Below are 15,999 nucleotides of genomic sequence, written 5' to 3'. Positions count from 1 at the left end.
ATATAATATATATTATAAATGTACATTGTATATTATATCAAAATCATAATTTATATATAATGTCATATTAATGTATTATAAAGGAAATATCAATAACCTCAGATATGCAGATGACACCCCCTTATGGCAGAAAGTGAAGAGGAACTAAAAAGCCTCTTGATGAAAGTGAAAGAGGAGAGTGAAATAGTTGGCTTAAAGCTCAACATTCAGAAAACTAAGATCATGGCATCTGGTCCCATCACTTCATGGGAAATAGATGGGGAGACAGCGGAAACAGTGTCAGACTTTATTTTGGGGGGCTCCAAAATCACTGCAGATGGTGATTGCAGCCTTGAAATTAAAAGACGCTTACTCCTTGGAAGGAAAGTTATGACCAACCTAGATAGCATATTTAAAAGCAGAGACATTACTTTGCCAACAAAGGTTCATCTAGTCAAGGCTATGGTTTTTCCAGTGGTCATGTATGGATGTGAGAGTTGGGCTGTGAAGGAAGCTGAGCGCTGAGCAAGTGATGCTTTTGACTGTGGTGTTGGAGAAGATGAAGGAGATCAGTCCTGGGTGTCCACTGGAAAGACTGATGCTGAAGCTGAAACTCTAATACTTTGGCCACTTCATGCGAAGAGTTGACTCATTGGAAAAGACCCTGATGCTGGGAGGGATTGGGGGCAGGAGGAGAAGGGGACGACAGAGGATGAGATGGCTGGATGGCATCACCGACTCGATGGACATGAGTTTGAGTTAACTCCGGGAGTTGGTGATGCACAGGGAGGCCTGGCATGCTGTGATTCATGGGGTCACAAAGAGTTTGACATGGCTGAGCAACTGAACTGAACTGAACTGATTATAATATATACTGATATCAATATATTGTATAAAATAATATATATTCTGACTATATAATCTCTTATTATATATTATTATGCTATATATTATATCATTTTATATGTAATGTTTTATTTATTTATATATTTATAATTTATTATTATATATTTTTAGCAGATATTAAAACATATTGAATTTTTAATGTCTTAAAACGTAAAACCAAGAAACAAGCAATTTATTTTCTTTAACAATATTAAATTTTATACCCTATAAAACATACATATTTTATGGCAAAATTTTTCTTTATATCGTACAAGATATCTACTATGAAACTGAAATATATTTAGTGTTTTTTCATAAAAGGCAAAGGTAAGTAAACATAGACTTATTCAGAAGTCAATGTTTCAGTATTTTATATAAAATTAATTTAATCTTCAATGAATTCTCATCCTTGAACTTAATTTAACAAAACTCTAGTTGTTTAAATTCCCGAGAATCCAGAAAAACAAAATACAATTCTTTTAAAGAGCTTACCTAAAGGCTTTATACCATTTATCTCAGATATTTATGACAATATATCAGTGTGAATGAACTTTCGTGCTGACACATTTTGCAACAGGTGTGACCTACGGACTAGCAGTAGAACTCGGTACAATGAAAGTTGGTGCTGAGACTAAATGTTGGTGTCTCATGCCTCTAGTAATCAGACATAATTAACGAAGCTAAACTGATGTCAGTACCAGACACAGAAATAATATTGAACATTTCTCAGATTTTGTGACTCTTAGAAATTTGTAAGTGCTTATTTTTCTTTAAGTCAATGGAATAGAGCTCATTTAAAAGTTAGTCTCAGGAATATTTTTTAAAGATTAAGACACTCACTGAGACATACACACGAGCAGAGATCTGTTTCATCATTTTACATTTCATGAATCAGGCACTGCATTTAAACTTGTCGGTTTATGAAAAACAATGAGAATAGTCAAATGTACACACTTGAGGTCAAAGGCTTCTTTTTCTTCCCTCCTTCCACCCCTGCCACTGACTCGGCTTCAATTCTTCTAAGTAAGCCAAGGCTGAACCGCAGGCCATGTGGGCTTGTTTGTATTAATACTTCAGGGACATGGTGAGGCTTAACATCAACTTTTCTCCTAGGAGTATCTTTGTTCTCTCAGGGTGAGTGTTCTAGAAAACTAAAGTGTGTTATCAAGCCATCTCTCTCCAACTGCACATGCAAAAGGAACCAGTTCTGAAATTTCAAAAGAGTTTCATCTCAACCATTTTCTCCGAAGTCTAAAGAATATTGTGACTCCATAGTGTTAAACTATTTTGTCCTTGTTGATAGGTTTAAACCTGTGGGTTGACTGCTGCTGCTGCTGCTAAGTCACTTCAGCCGTGTCCGACTCTGTGCGACCCCATAGACGGCAGCCCACCCCATAGACGGCAGCCCACCAGGCTCCCCCGTCCCTGGGATTCTCCAGGCAAGAACACTGGAGTGAGGTGCCATTTCCTTCTCCAATGCATGAAAGTGTAAACTTCAAGTGAAGTCGCTCAGTCGTGTCCAACTCTTGGCAACCCGATGGACTGCAGCCTACCAGGCTCCTCTGTCCATGGGCTTTTCCAGGCCAGAGTACTGGAGTGGGGTGCCGTTGCCTTCTCTGTAGGTTGACTAGACTTCCCCCAAAATGTGTCCTAGGAGGTTATCAGAGGGAATCAAAGGAGCATTTCCCATTTTTGAATAGACACCCATGAGCCAAATACAAACCAGACCTCATTAACTGATGGAACTCTTATACCAGGCGAGAGACACCAGAAAGCATAAAGCTCAGAGTGGCTGCTTCCAGTTCCTGCCACGTCCATGACCTTAGTCCTTAGACCTTACACATGGGATTTCCAACATGAAAACTAACCAGACAGGCACTCAGCATTCCCCACATGGAAACAAATGTTCCTCAGATGGACATGTTGAAGGAGCCTCGGATACGTAGCAGGGGACTCACCCAGATGCTGACCAAGATGTCTTGATGCCCCAGACGCTGTCTTTCTCCTTCCTCAAAATAATTCCTTGGAGCACCAAATTCAAGCTGGCATGGGCTGGAGGAAGAGAGGAACATCCTTGAGGTGAAGGTGGCCTCCCCACCCTCTAGGGCGGCCCTTCCTCTTCCCTCCTCTACCGCCTTGGTGTCCCCGAGTATGACTGGGGCTCAGCCTTCTTGACACGGGTCTTCTGGGATCAGGCCTCTGAAGGAATCTTCCCACTGTTCCAAACTTCTGGAAAGAGGCTGCATGGAGGAAAAATCTAGAGAGTGTGACGGAGCCAGGGGACACCCATGGGGTCACCCCTAAGCCAACCCCACACAGGACTCCAAATTTGTTACCAAAATTCAGCCTCTGCACACCAAGGCAGAGTGAAGTCTGTAAGAAAGAATTTGGGGTGAGGTAGAAAGAAAGAGCTTTACTCCTTTGCTAGGAAAATTAGGCCACATTGGCCTAGTGCCCCCAAGACCATGAGTCCCAGCCTAGAGCGGGTATGTGGAATCTTTAGTGTTTATGGAGCCCTGGCTGGTGTTGAGGTAGTGGGGAGGCTGCAGCGTCAACCTTCTTGTTGCAACCAGTCTGGGGTATACCTGCTGTGGGCAGCAGTTAACTTCTTCAGCCTGGTGGGGGTTTGGTAACTGCAAAATAGCTCACACATAAGGCACAGAATATTATCCAGAGACCTTGAGGAAGAAAAGTCCTTGACTTTGTTTGATGGCTCAAGTCTTATTATTTTTTCTTGTTTGACATTTTCCCCTTCAGGATGTCCTTACTGCTCTGATGAAATTTATCCTTCCCCCCCCTCCCCCGCCCAAACCTCACCAGAAGGCATGAGGGATCTTTGTTCCCCTACCTGGATCCTGACTTCACCCCATGAATTTGACTGGTGGAGTCTTAGCCAACAGACCGCCAGGGAAGCCCCTAGATGGATTATTTGGTGAAAGAGTTTCTACAGACAAAAGGCTGGTGGAGGGCTTGACTGGGGGTTTATTCTGGGAATGCCTCAGTGGGTCCTGCTTGGTTACAATCTGGCCCTTCCCCTGGTCTGCCCCTGACTGGAATCTCAGCCCTCCAGGAGAAGGAAGTCAGCCCAGAAACAGGCAGGAGACCACAGGAGAGTTCAGATGCCCTTCATTTCTTTAGGGTGAAGTCTATACGTTGTCAGGGTGGCTCAGCGGTAAAGAATATGCCTGCCATGCAGGACACGCCAGGGACTCGAGTCTGGTCTCTAGATCAGTAAGATCCCCTGCAGTAGGAAATGGCATGCCACTACAGTATTTTTCCCTGGGAAATCCCATGGACATAGGAGCCTGGGGGGCGCCACAGTCCAAAGGGTCACAAAGAACGACTGAACAGGCACACAGGCAGGAAGGTGACATCTGTGCGTTGCCGGTAACAGCAAATATTTGGTTTCTGTATTTTTCCTGGTTCTTGCAGTGGAGGAACCAATACAGGAAGGCAAGCTGGGTAATCTTTGTCTCCTGAACACTGTTACCATCATGTTAGTGATGTCTCTCCAGGTTCAAATAAGTCTTGTTGGTTAGGCAGGCAGAGTTGGGAAGTATAAATCATAAGCAAACTGAAATCTTGGTCATAAATATCCCACAGTGATAAGTCCTCTAACACAATAATGCATTTCCTTAAGGGTTCACAAGAGCTTCTCCTTCCCTCTGCTCTGACCGTGTTCAGTCCCTTGAAGACTGGTGTCTGGGTCCTGTGCACCCCCAACTTCTCTCAAGACCACCAGAGCCCCTCTGCTCAGATTAGGAACTGGTCTCCGAGCTCCCGGGTCTGGGCCACAGCGCTACCCCTGCGCCCCACACTGAGCCCCTCAGACTCCCCTCCAGAATGTGCCCTTTGAAAACCTCCCCAGCCCTCAGCCCCAGGAGGGCTCAGATCCCTTGGCCTCGCTCCTCCAGATCTGGCCCTTCCCCTGCCCTGTGCCTGGCTGGAGCCTCAGCCCAGCAGGGGGAGGAGGTCAGCACACAGCCAGGCAGGAGGCTGACCTCGGCCTGCAGTGACTCAAAGCAGGATTTCAGCTCCTGGCCAGAGGCCGAGGTTGGGCTGTGGAGGGAGAGCACTGGATCCTGACCACCAGACCGCCAGGGAGAATGGCCGTGACAAACCCTGACTCATTATCTATGTAGCGGCGAATCTCCACCTAGAGATGGAAAGTGGTGACGCAAGCAAAGTGTTTCTTAGGAGGGAAAGGGTGCTTGTGGATAGACACACCAGAGGGCTCAGAAAGAGTGGGGGGGTCGGGCCTCATGGTAGTTAAATCACTTCTATGCGGCATTTCTTCTGGATTTCCTTTAGCCAATCATCTCCCTTGGCCTGGCTCTGAGTCCCTTTTTGGTACACCTCAGGGTCCTCCTGGGCTTGCCCAGTGGCTCAGTGGTAAAGAACCCGCCTGCCAATTCAAGAGACACAGGTTCGACCCCTGGCTTGGAAAGATCTCCTGGAGGAGATAAGGGCAACCCACTCCAGGGTTCTTGCCTAGCAAATCTCATGGAGCCTGGCGGGTTACAATCCATGGGGTCACAAAACATTCAGACACAACTTAGTGGTTACACAACAGCAGTAGGATTCAATCTACCATTGAAATGAAGAAGAGTTACATGTACCAAGAAAGATACATATAGGGCTTCCTGGTGCTCCAGTGGGTTTTTTTTTTAATGGTTCACCTGCCAATGCAGGGACATGGGTTCCATCCCTGGTCTGGGAAGATTTCACATGCCTTGGGGCATTTAAGCCCGTGTTCCACAACTACTGAAGACTGCCTGCCTAGGGCCCGTGCTCCACAACAAGAGAAGCCGCCACAACAAGAAGTGTGCGCACTCCAACTGGAGAGTAGCCTCCACTCACAGAAGAGAGAAAGCCCACACACAGCAACAAAGACCCAGTGCACAAAAAAAAAAAAACACACAGGAAAAAAAATATTGCAATAACAGGAAATGACGGTGGGGAACATTCATTTGTGGTTAGACCACTCGGGTGAGAATCTGGGCTGGAGATGGAGTAAACTCACCTGCTGGAGAAGGTCTCACATGTCCAGGCATGGCGGTCCTGTTGAAGCAACCTAAAACACTACAGAACACAAGTGTGATCTACCTTGTAAATCCTTCCTGGGGCCCTCCTTTCCTAGCAAGATTTCTGAGCTGATCCACTCCAGCAACACAGACAGCTCCCACTTCTGTCCTGCCTTTTCGCACGTTGTTGATCAGGAGCTCAGCAAGCAGAGGAGGGCTGTCGACTGCCTAGACAATATGATAGGCAGGATGGGAAAGGGTAGACTGAGGCTAGGGGAGGCTTCCACATGGGCCCCAGGAGGGCATAATGTGGGCAGGGATTGGAGACAGAGACTAGGAAGCTGTGGGTGAGAAAGGGGATGCTGAGGACAAGGGAAGGGACACCAGCCTCATCAGAGACAAGCCCTTTCTCCCCAGAATCTACCCAGAGGGAATCAGCCACAGCTCTGAATAGCAGGAGCCTTGTGAGCACAGAGGTCATCTAGAACCTCCTGGATTCTAGGTCCCATGTGCCCAGATTTAAATGAACCCAATGTCAGTGCCTGCAGCCCTGCTCTTCAGAGATTATTCATCTTCCCCAAGGCTGAGTCATTTAGACATACTTTAAGTTCACTGGCTCAGATGATAGAGAATCTGCCTGAAATGCAATACCTGGGTCAGGGAGAAGGGAATGGCAGCCCACTCCAGTATTCTTGCCTGGAGAAGTCCATGGACAGAGGACCCTGGGGGGCTACAGTCCATGGGGTTGTAAAGAGTTGGACACAACTGAAGCAACTTTCACTGCACCAAATGCACTCTGAAAGTTTTAGGGGTTGTAACTTCACGGCACTCAAGCCTGGAGAGAATCAGCGTTGACTGCAAGCTTGTTCCCCCCGCCACATCCAGTCACTCATTCTTTACCAGTAAGAGACCCTGATGTTTGGTTTGCCTCATGCTTTTACAAATGAAAGCACAGAAGTCAGAGCCACATTCATACCCAGGTGTGATCCTGTCTTAATAAATAGTATATATGAGGAGTTTTGTGTGTCCAAGTGTTTGCAGAAATATCTTGGATAAAAAGACATCTGGGGATTCCCTAGTGGACTAAGTGGTTAAGAATCTGCTGGCGATGCAGGTAACTACACATGAAAAGTTAAAGTGTTAGTTGCTCAGTTGTGTCCACCTCTCTGCAACTCCATGGACTGTAGCCCTCCAGGCTCCTTTGTCCATGGAATTCTCCAGGCAAGAACACTGGAGTGATGGCCATTCCCTTCTCCAGGGGATCTTCCCGACCCAGGGATGGAACCCCATCTACTGTACTGCAGGCAGATTCTTTACCATCTGAGCCACCAGGGAAGCCCAACTACATATAAAAGAGAAGAATATAATGTTTCACTTTAACTGATGCCTGGCCTAAATTTCCCATAGTCATACTAGCCATTGTTTTAAAATATCCTTTATGGGCAGAGACACTGTAACATACATTAAAATTAAACCTATTTTCTTGTGATTGCAAATTGGTTTCCTAAAACAATATCCTAGGGACCCTCCCCGCCCCCCCCCCAGTTAAAACAGTTAATGTGTTCCAAAGTAAATGAAAACATAGTCTTCAAAGATGAAAATTTTGTAAAACCCTGATTACTAAAGGGGTGATTATCCCCACTTCTCCATTTGACAGCCGAACCTTGCATAGCCGAAATTTTGGGAAAAAATTTAGGCCATTCCATACTGGATGACTATGAATAATACTGTGGCTTCATCTATTAGAGCCCCCAGACCCAACATCCAATATTATCAAAACCACTAACTCTGTTCAGTCAACAATTGGCACATGTTTTGTTTTGTTCAGTGCCTATGTCAACAGTCTCTCATCTAAGACTGCCTCCACTCCCAGAAGGACACAAATCCCCCTTTCCAGGCTTCCCACAGGTACCCAAGGCCTCACCATCTCCACTGCACACCCTCTGGGCAGACAATGTCTTAGCTGCATCCCCCTTTCTCCAGGAGCACAGGTATTCAAAGCAGGACCAGGACCCTAAGGTCCTTGCCCCCCATTCCCTACCATGTACCTGCCTGACTTCTGTCAGTGGAAAACTGTAGTCAAAGAACGACTGCAATCAAAGAAGTGAGAGATGGGAAAGCAAAGGAAAACAGTCAAAGGAGACTAAATAATAATGACATAGTCATTAAGCACAGTCAAGGACATTTAGTTGATTCTGAAGGGCTATAGATAATATTCTGAGTCATATCCCGTGAGCCACATTATAGATACCAAAGCACCAAGTGGAGATGTTGATTTCATGATGGTGAGACTGCACGAAGGACATAAGTTTCCACTGTTTTCTGTCAGAATGCAATTTATGATAAAAATTGTTACCTGTTAGGAGGGACAGTCGATACAGGAATTACTCACTAGCAATTAGATATTATAAACCTTGGTTAGGCAGATAACAAGTCTTAACTAATTCTCTCTTATTTTTTTTTTTCAAAATATAGCAGATGACTCTGCTCTTCCTGCACATAACGACCCCCACACATTTCTGTCTGGAAAAGCTCTTGACCTACTGGTTGCCACTAAGGGTTTGGTTCGGGTATAAGTCAGAAGGCCTTTGGACAGGTGTCCACCATCCTCCCCCCGACCTGCCGGCATTGATATAGGGCAAACTTTCCTTTCACCCAACCTGGCTTGTCTACTGTTTGGAGTGGGGAGCAGCCAAACTCACCACACTTCTCTCGGTAGCCGTGTGAGGATACAGGATGACATCCGCCTTCAAGGAGATGCAGTGCAAGCACCTTTTCTGTGCTAAGGACACAGACATCTCACACCTTCTAGTCCTTTCCTGGGGTTCTGAGGCAACCCAGTGCTCATTGACATATTTTCCTTCCAACTTAAGAGTCAACACACAGGCCCGTCAGTGCCCTCAGAGACTCCTGCACCAAAGCAGCTTTGGGAAAGTATCTGCCGCCATCTGGAGTCTCTGCATGGCTTCTGATGGCCACAACGTGCCCAGGGATTCGGGTGCAATGACACTAGCCCTAGCAAGCTTTCTCAGCTCTATGGAGACACAAGCACCTCCGTATTTGATTCTAACACACCTAGCCAAACTTCTCCCCGTCCAGGTCCCCGGCTATCAGAGACCACCTCCAGAGCTCCAAACACACCCGGGGTATTCAAAAACCGATATTGAGCAGGCGGCTTGGCCCCACCCCACTCGCCACTTCCTGCCGCCTCTTCTGAAAACAACCAGCTCTCAGCTCTGCCTTAGACACGCCCCCTTCAGGAGGCCACAAGCTCTTTAAAACCTGGCGCGTCCCCTTGGGTCTCTGCACCCTGCGCGGTGCCTCTCCTCACTAGGTGACTTTCAACTTCTCTTTGTAAGGACACTGGCCTCTCTGCAGAGCCACTGAGGCACCTCTATGAATTAAGACGCAGGCACAGCCTGACCGAAAGCAAAACGAGATATCCGTTATGTGTTGCGACTTAGCGAGAACGACTTCCTTCATGCAAGACCTACTCCTGCAACTTCTAAGCCACATTGTGTGGGCTTATCTCGAGGGCAAGATGATGCCCTTTCTGCCAAATGAATTACCGTACCAAAATGTGATAAAGGAATTTATTAAACTGCTTTGTCTGCATGCAATTCAACCTATTTTGAGCTTTCTAACAGGAAAGATTGCTGGTGCCACGAGAACCTGGTTTCTCGTTTCCATCGCACCCAAGATGTCATATTGCTTTCAGAAAGAACCTGATGAAGCAATAGGTAGAAATCTGGTTTAAACGACGTTTGAAGCGACTTGGAAAGGTTTTGTTGAATGATCCTTGACGTCCTTGTCGCATCTCCAGGAAACCGATCAACTGAACTCTGAACGAGAATTGAAACTATTTGAAAACGGTACGACTTCTACACATTTTTTCCCTTTTTTTCCCCCCCTATTCTATCCCTTCACAGGCCAGTTTATGCTGACAAATCTAGTTACATGTTAGGACGGACAGTCCCTATACAAAAGGACTCAAAGGCAAATAGATATTTGTACCGTAAATTTTTCCCGTTAATTCTTCTCCTGTATTTTCTTAGAAAATACTCCATTTGTGATTTCGAATTTGTCTGGCCACTGTGAGTGTTTTGGCTCCACATTTTGAGCACTTGCATTTTCTTTTTTTGGAGAGCCTTGGAGCCTCTCCTCTCTCCTTTTTTGCCTCTCAAGTTGCTGTTTCTTCGCAGCGCAGCAGGCATAGCTTGCTCATATTCTTCCTGTGCCTCTTGTTTGTCGTTCTCTTCTTCTTTGGAACGTTTCACAGAGTATATTCAACTGCTACAGTGTCCTTCTGGTGGAAGCCGTTCAGGGCTACAGTGTCCTTCAGACAAAGCCTGGTCAGTGGGACCCTGGCGGTCTTCTGGCAAAGACTGCTCACCTTGTTCTAACCAGGAACGGTCAGCTTTTCTCAGCTGCCTGCTGAGTCTTTCCTCTGCAGCTAAGTGGAGATGGTGCAGGTGATCAGGGTGTTAGGGGAAGCGCACTGATCCCACCCTGGCCAGGCACCTAGTAACCATTGCCATGAGTTGTTTTACAACAGGAGGTGCTGGCAAGGAACACGGGACTAATGAGCCTCCACCAACAGGAAGAGTTTGGGAAAGGTCCAAAGGAGACGCCACATGTCCGACCACCTCCCAGAATCCTTCTCTCTGGCATCCATCTGGGCTGAAGAAGGCCTGCACCACCGGAAGGACTCTGAATCAGAATGATCGGCTAAAGACAACCCGGAAACTAATGCCATCACCATAAAACCCGAGACTGCAGGCTGTGTGACAGAGCTGTTCTCCTGGGTTCCCTTCCCCTACGGCTCTGCACCCGGGTGCCCTCTCCCAAGAAGATCTGCTGCTTTGTCGGCACGTGTGTCTCCTGGGACACTTCATTTCTGAGTGGTAGACAAGAGCCCAGGTTCGGGCCTTGGAAGGTGCCCTCCTTCATGCACCTGGGATACAGATCTGTGCACTGGGATTTGCCTGACGTGTGAGCCTTCTTTTCCCTCCAAAGCAATATCTTGTAAGTTTGCTGAATCTTTAGTTTTCTTTGAAATCGGAAGCCTCGTGCCTCACGAATGCTCCACGTGAAGGGCTGCAGATGGTTACATCGCCACGTTCTCCGCTTCACGTTCTGATTTCTGAATCCAACCCATGAGACTCCTTCTCCTCACATCCCCAAACACCCTGTCCATGCCCCACTCCCCCGACCCGTGGTGACCTCCATCTACAACGCGAAGAAGAAACAAAAAAAATCGAAATCTGATACCGGACTAAAATAAAGATATAAGTACATGCGGTGCAGTGGATGGTCTGTTTCTTTGGCGGGATCTGCCTGATGTCCAGCCCAGGGTCTCTACCGTGGGCCCTAGCCTGGGAGCGGGTCTCCAGCAGGAGAAAGCGCAGGGGCGGGGGTGGGAGTCGACAGGATCCCTCTGTCTGGGGTGGAGGCCAGGCGGCTGGAGTGCACATCTGGTTCAGAGAAACGGGAAGGGGAGTGGAGGTCCACTAGCTCACATTGTGGACTTGAGACCAGACAGGTTTGGAGAAAATCCTGCTCAGTAGCCGAATATTCAGAGAGGCTGTAGTGGCACTGGGTGGTTTGAGAAAGCAATTTCTGAAACCAAATCACATCCTAATCAGGAAGTATTCCAGTGGAGCTCAGAGGAGTGATTTTGGAGCAACAATAAATAAGTCTGACACTGCTTCCACTGTTTCTGCATCTATTTCCCATGAAGTGATGGGACCAGATGCCATGTTATTAGTTTTCTGAATGTTGAGCTTTAAGCCAACTTTTTCACCCTCCTCTTTCTCTTTCATCAAGAGGCTTTTTAGTTCCTCTTCACTTTCTGCCATAAGGGTAGTGTCATCTGCATAACTGAGGTTATTGATATTTCTCCCGGCAATCTTGATTCCAGCTTGTGCTTCTTCCAACCCAGCATTTCTCATGATGTACTATGCATATATGTTCAATAAGCAGGGTGACAATATACAGCCTTGAGGTACTCCTTTTCCTGTTTGGAACCAGTCTGTTGTTCCATGTCCACTTCTAACTGTTGCTTCCAGACCTGCATATAGGTTTCTCAAGAGGTGGGTCAGGTGGTCTGGTATTCCCATCTCTTTCAGAATTTTCCACAGTTTATTGTGACCCATACAGTCAAAGGCTTTGGCATAGTCAATAGAGCAGATATAGATGTTTTTCTGGAACTCTCTTGCTTTTTTGATGATCCAGCAGATGTTGGCAATTTGGTCTCTGGTTCCTCTGCATTTTCTACAACCAGCTTGAATATCTGGAAGTTCATGGTTCATGTATTGCTGAAGCCTGGCTTGGAGAATTTTGAGCATTACTTTACTAGCATGTGAGATGAGTGCAATTGTGCGGTAGTTTGAGCATTCTTTGGGATTGCCTTTCTTTGAGACTGGAATGAAAACTGACTTTTTCCAGTCCTGTGCCCACTGCTGAGTTTTCCAAATTTGCTGGCATATTGAGTAGAGCACTTTCACAGCACCATCATTCAGCATTTGAAAGAGCTCAACTGGAATTCCATCACCTCCACTAGCTTTGTTGGTAGTGATGCTTTCTAAGGCCCACCTGACTTCACATTCCAGGATGTCTGGCTCTAGGTGAGTGATCACACCATCGTGATTATCTGGGTCATGAAGATCTTTTTGTACAGTTCTTCTGTGTATTCTTGCCACCTCTTCTTAATAGCTTTTGCTTCTGTTAGGTCCATACCATTTCTGTCCTTTATCGAACCCATCTTTGCATGAAATGTTCCCTTGGTATCTCTAATTTTCTTGAAGTGATCTCTAGTGTTTCCCATTCTGTTGTTTTCCTCCATTTATTTTCATTGCTGTCTGAGGAAAGCTTTCTTATCTCTCCTTGCTGTTCTTTGGAACTCTGCATTCAAATGGAAATATCTTTCCATTTCTCCTTTGCTTTTTGCTTCTCTTCTTTTCACAGCTATTTGTAAGGAGTCCTCAGACAACCATTTTGCCTTTTTGCATTTGTTTCCCTTGGGGATGGTCTTGATCCCTGCCTCCTGTTCAATGTCATGAACCTCCGTCCATAGACAGAGTGCCTGATGAACTATGTGAATTCTTAGAGAAATGCAAATCAAAATTACAATGAGGTATCACCTCACACAGGTTAGAATGGACTTCAGCAAAAGGTCTAAAACCAACAAATATTGGGGAGGTTGTGGAGAGAAGGGAACCCTCCTACAGTGATGCTGGCAATGTCGATTGTTAACAGCCAGTACCAGAACAGCAGGGAGGTTTCTCAAGTAAAAAGTGAATGAAATTAGGACACTCCCAGAGAGAAAAAGAAACTCCGCATTGATTAAAGAGCTAACTAGATGGCCAGTAATCTAAATCTCTTGAGAAAAATATAGGTATAATATGCTTTGACATAAATCACAACATTTTTTGGTCTACCTCTTAGAGTAATGCAAAACAAAACAAAACAAATGAAAGACCTCATTGACTTTTTTTTTTTTTTCATTTATTTTCATTAGTTGGAGGCCAATCACTTCACAATATTGTAGTGGTCCCTGTCATATGTTGACATGAATCAGCCATGGATTTACATGTATTCCCCATCCCGATTCCCCCTCCCACCTCCCTCTCTACCCGATCCTTCTGGATTTTCCCAGTGCACCAGGCCCGAGCACTTGTCTCATGCATCCAACCTGGGCTGGTGATCTGTTTCACCCTAGATAATATACATGTTTCGATGCTGATCTCTCCAAACATCCCACCCTCACCTTCTCCCACAGAGTCCAAGAGTCTGTTCTGTACATCTGTGTCTCTTTTTCTGTTTTGCATATAGGGTTATCATTGACTTTAAAAGCATTTGCTCAGCAAAAGGAATCATGAACAGAAAGAAAAAGAAAACCCTCAGCATGGTAAAAATTAAGTGACTATTAATGGTTGAATATTAAATGCCCATGAGCACAGTTTTTCCAGTTGTTGTGAATGCACTTGAATCATCCAGAAATCATCCTGCTCCCCAGTCCCTGGAGAAACTGTCTTCCACAAAACCAGTCCCAAAAATGTTGGGGACTGCTGCTCTATAGCATAACAATAAGAATATACCTGACAGAACTGACTACTACAGTAAAAACTGGCTACATATTAAACTTGTTTTTTTTATTTTTCAACAACAACAAGATCTTTCTTATATAGAATTTCAACATAAATACAAATTAGAATACAAAATGTTTTTCAAGGTGAATTAATTAGTTTTGGGGAAAAAAACCCAGAAAGAAAACAGCATTTTACTGTTATTTATTTCTAGACAAATTAAGGTTCTCTGGCTATTATTTTAGCCCTGTATTACATGCTTTATCTCTATTTACTGATAATGAGAAGTTTGGAGGTTTTTCCCCTAAAATTTAAAATAAAGAACATTTCCTATAAAGGAAAGATCTCAGTTAACAAGCTAACTTGTTAACAGGTTAACTTTATACTTAACAAGCTAATTTTATTCTTCAAGGAACGATAATAAGAGAAGAAACTGGGCCTAAAGTTAGCAGAAAGAAAGGAATATTAAAAATGAAATAAAGAACAGAAAAATTAAAATAGATCAGTGAAACCAAGAGCTTTTATCCTCTTTCAAAAAAAAGTGTTTCATCACTTACCACTGGTAGGGACATGGGGGAGGGCAAGCTTCTGTCAGGCACCTAAGACTTTCAGCAGCTCACTTCCATCCTGGCTTCCCTTCCTCTCTAGATCCGGCTGAATTAATTTCCCTTGAAAAAGCAAGAAACACGTTTTGGCTTCATCACAGCGATTCACATTCTCCCTCCTCCTGGAACCCCCCTCCCACACTGCACTCTCCTCCCTCCTTCCCCAGCTCCAGCCCAGCGGGCTTCACCTGCCCGCTGGTCATCCTCAATCAGCATGACCAAGCCGCTCTGCTCCTCTCAAAACAAAATTCACACTTTGTTTTGTTTGTTACCCCTCTGTCCCCTGTCTTCCTAACACACTGAGAGCCATGTGAGGGCGAGCTCTGCTCTCCTTACCACTCACGGATGCTCCCCCCTCAGCGTCTGCACACAGGGCGCCTCCCCGCCGTCTCCTCCCCAGCATCTCCCACGACAGACAGAGGAAATATGGACATTCATTCGTTCTGAGCTCTCCTCTGAATTATAATTACCTGCAGATTCCCAGGGACTTCAGGAAGCTAGGTTTTATATTGGTACCTTCAATAAATCCCATAAAACCCATAAAATGTTATCCCATAAAATGTTATAATAATCCCATAAAATAAATCCCATAAAATGTTAGCCAAAAAACACCTCACTTGAATTTTTGCTCAGTAAAGCCCCACTGGAAAACCCACTCTCTGCTGCCCAGTCACCCCTCCATCCAGCCGGTGCCAGGGTGTGGTCAGCTGGCAGGGTCAGCACGTGTCCTGAACAATGTCAGTGCACAAACACAGCTCCAGGGTTCTCTCCTCTTGGAGACCCCCTCTGCTTTTCGCTCAGAGATGGAGCATAAAGAAGCACTCCCCTGACTGCTCTTTGCTCCAGAGTTCTGTGCAGGTAAGAGTTACGCAGGATGGACCAGGGGCTCCTGAGTCTATAGTTACAGGGACAGGGTCCTGAGACCCGCTCTGCCCACAGAGACGCCATCACCACACCAGCTGCAGCATCAGAGACACCGTCTGCGTCTGCAGGGAGCATCTGCTGTGTCTCCAATGAGAAGCGAATGTTTTCCTGGGCACAATCCTCCCCCTCCTCAGATCAGAAGAGAAAGACAGAGGGAGAGAGAGACAGGAGGAGAGAGAGAGACAGTGAGACAGAGACAGAGAGAGATACAGTGAGACACACACACAGAGACAAAGAGACAGAGAGAGATAGAGACAGAGAGAGATACAGTGAGACACACACAGAGAGAGAGAGACAGAGACAGGCAGAGAGTGTGTGAGTGTGTGTCTGACACAAAGTAGCCTGCCAGGCTCCTCTGTCCATGTGACCCCACGGACTTGGCCCATCAGGCTCCTCTGTCCACGGGATTTCCCAGGCAAGGAAACTGGAGTGGGCGGCCATTCCCTCCTCTAGGGGAGCTTCTTGATCCAGGATCGAAACCACTTCTCTTGAGTT

The 15,999-nt window shown here is 45.8% G+C and overlaps 1 protein-coding gene across 14 annotated transcripts in view; it reads right to left on the bottom strand.

The window, feature by feature from the left end:
* Nucleotides 1-1,056: 1,056 nt before the first annotated feature.
* Nucleotides 1,057-15,999, bottom strand: part of ERICH4 (glutamate rich 4) — a 257,702-nt gene continuing 242,759 nt past the window's right edge. For 2 of the 14 annotated variants that reach the window (XR_009692420.1, XR_009692415.1), the window contains 2 exons: nt 14,533-14,643; nt 1,057-5,946 (listed from right to left, as the gene is read on the bottom strand). The gene's annotated coding sequence lies outside the window, so the exon portion shown is untranslated. The other 12 variants (XR_009692410.1, XR_009692419.1, XR_009692424.1 and 9 more) reach the window with 12 other exon arrangements.

The sequence above is a fragment of the Dama dama genome, chromosome 4 (genome assembly GCF_033118175.1).
Source record: "Dama dama isolate Ldn47 chromosome 4, ASM3311817v1, whole genome shotgun sequence".
Taxonomy (NCBI): domain Eukaryota; kingdom Metazoa; phylum Chordata; class Mammalia; order Artiodactyla; family Cervidae; genus Dama; species Dama dama.
The sequence above is the reverse complement of the archived record's forward strand: the minus strand, read 5'-3'. Positions and strand labels throughout refer to the sequence as shown.